Source organism: Mus pahari, chromosome 2 (genome assembly GCF_900095145.1).
Source record: "Mus pahari chromosome 2, PAHARI_EIJ_v1.1, whole genome shotgun sequence".
In the NCBI taxonomy this organism is placed as follows: Eukaryota; Metazoa; Chordata; class Mammalia; order Rodentia; family Muridae; genus Mus; species Mus pahari.
Genome location: NC_034591.1, coordinates 6,492,270 through 6,495,004, shown reverse-complemented (window position 1 = coordinate 6,495,004; position 2,735 = coordinate 6,492,270).

Sequence of the window (2,735 nt, the reverse complement as noted above, 5' to 3'; positions counted from 1 at the left end):
TGTCCAGGCTTAAAAAATCTTTAATAACTTGTAAGAAGTAAGCTGAATAAGCGGGATAGGAGAGATGAATCAATATATCTGACTGTACTGTAACTGACATACTCTTACTATAATAAAAATAGTAAATATATTGTTTAAACAATTTAATATTGATATTTATTTTGTAACAAAGGCATGTTGAAAAATATGAAGACAAATATCACAGTCATGTTAAATAATTTGGAAGCAGCCAAAGCCAATATGTAAAGATGTTTTTATTGCCTACATCTTTGCAAGTGTTAGATTATGGTTGATATGGTCAACTAGAATGAAAATATCATCCAAACAGCATCTTGATTAATGAGAAGGCCCAAAAGCAGAGTTTTTGGTCTTTACTCTTCCAAATTCGAAGCACTTGGGGAAGCTGACACATTGAACTTCAGATGATTTCTGCTCATGACAGCATTATCAATGAGAGAAGGAAATGGAAACACAACAATAAATTATCCTGACAAAAATTGCAACTGTAGGGTGAATAGAAACATTCCTCATTCCAACTTATTCTGTGTGTTAAAAATGTTTTTCAGAAAGGACAAAGCATCAGTGGAAAATACAACCCAATAGGTTGGATTTAATTAAGCTTCAGGTGGTGGGACAGACAAATCAAAAATGTGGGCATTAGGAACATTTTTAAGTTTTAATATTGTGAAACCATAGCTACATTATATAATAAATATTCAAAATTTTCTCAAAATGCTTCATGCTACTTTCTCTGATCTTAACATTTTGTATAATGATAGCATACATCTTATAATTCAAGTATAACTTTTGCATAGCATATTTAATAAAAGTATAAAAGGAATATGGCTTTCAATAACATTTCTTCCATTCATCTCCCACTCTGTGTCAAGACTCTGTACAGGGTCTCACATTGGATTTTGTCTTTGTATCCTTTAAGGCAATTTCAGGCTACTACTGTCTTTGTTTCAGTGCCTTGACTTGAGTAATTGGGAAGTCTTGTTTAGGATGTCTCTCAGTGAGTGTATGGCTATTGCGATTAGGGGTAGATTAAATATAAATGTTCAGGAAAGATTTTACAGAGGTGGCATGTTCTTCTCAGTGCTTCATATTACTGATTTCTCTTTTCATTATTTAAGGCATTAATGACTACTTTGCTAAAATGGGATCTACTAGGATTCTCCAATTAACAAGTAAAAATGTCTCCATTCTTTTTAATAAATGTTTTGAGATATCCCTTTTGAGACTATACAAATATGCCATCTATGCTTTAAATTATCATCCTAATTATGTAAATGGATATTTACATTTGAATTATCATTAACTACTATTGTTATTTGTACTGGCTAATTTTGTGTCAACTTGACACAGCTGGAGTTATCACACAAAAGGAGCTTTAGTTGAGGAAATGCCTACATGAGATCCAGCTGTAAAATATTTTCTCAATTAGTGATCAAGTGGGGAATGGCTCCTTGTGGGTGGGACCATCTCTGGGCTGGTAGTCTTGGGTTCTATAAGAGAGCAAGTTGAGCAAGCCAGGGGAAGCAAGCCAGTAAAGAACATCCCTCCTTGGCTTCTGCATCAGCTCCTGCTTTCTGACCTGCTTGAGTTCCAGTCCTGCATCCTTTGATGGTCAACAGCATTATGGAAATGTAAGCCGAATAAACCCTTTCCTCCACAACTTGCTTCTTGGTCATGATGTTTGTGCAGGAATAGAAACCCTGACTAAGATATTATTCATTCTTAAGTTTTATTTTCCCTGTTCCCCTTTTTCTTTTTACTTTTGAATATTTTATTATTTTTTGAGAATTCACGTAATGTATTCCGATATATTCACTTTCTATTCCCCCACCTCCTTCCAGATTCACTTCTACCTTCCTACACTTTCTATTTCCCGATGTCTTTTTCTTGATTTTGGTTAGTCCACAGACTCCAATATTGATTGCCCAAGTACTCTTAGACGTTATGGATTATGATAAAGCATGGTCAACCTACCAGAGGTCATAAGGAAAACTGATGTCCCTTTTCAAGCAGCTATCAAATGTTCATAGCTCCTCAGCTCGAGGTGGGGACCTGCCCTCACATCCCAAGTTTCATGTTTGGAATTTTTCTAGTTTGAGCTTGAATAGGTCTTAAGCAATCTGTTACAGCAACTTTAGTTCATTTATACATCTGCCCTCTTCTGTATGTAAAACAATGCTTCCTTGCACTTATCCACCAACTCGGTCTCTTATAATCTTTCCAACCCCTCTTCCACAAACATCCATGAATCTTAGGGTTTAGAGCATGATTAAAACAAGCTTTTTGCTCCAGTGCACTGCCGGGGAGAGGGCAGATTGGAGAGGCTTCACAGCTTCTGGGAAGGATCCTGTTTCTGGTTCCAGTCATCCAGCGCCTATCCAGCCCGAGGAGGGTTGTCTGCCGGAGTGCAGTCACCAGGCCTGAACCTTCACACAGCACCTTTCCTGCCCGAGGAGGGGTGTCCACCCGGGAGGAGTCTCAAGGCCTGAGCCAGAAGGTGAGCCATCTTTCCTCCAGTCCACTCCCAGTTAGAGGGTGGCCTGGAGAAGTAACACAACTTCTGGTCTCCAGTCTGTGCTGGAAAGAGTTTGGACCACAGAAGCTACACAGCTTTGGGACAGACAGAAGCAACCTAACTTCAGGGACAGACCCTGTTTGGGGCTCCAGAAATTTGAGCACCTTCCTCTCCAGAGGAAAGGTGGCCACCTGTGAGGGTT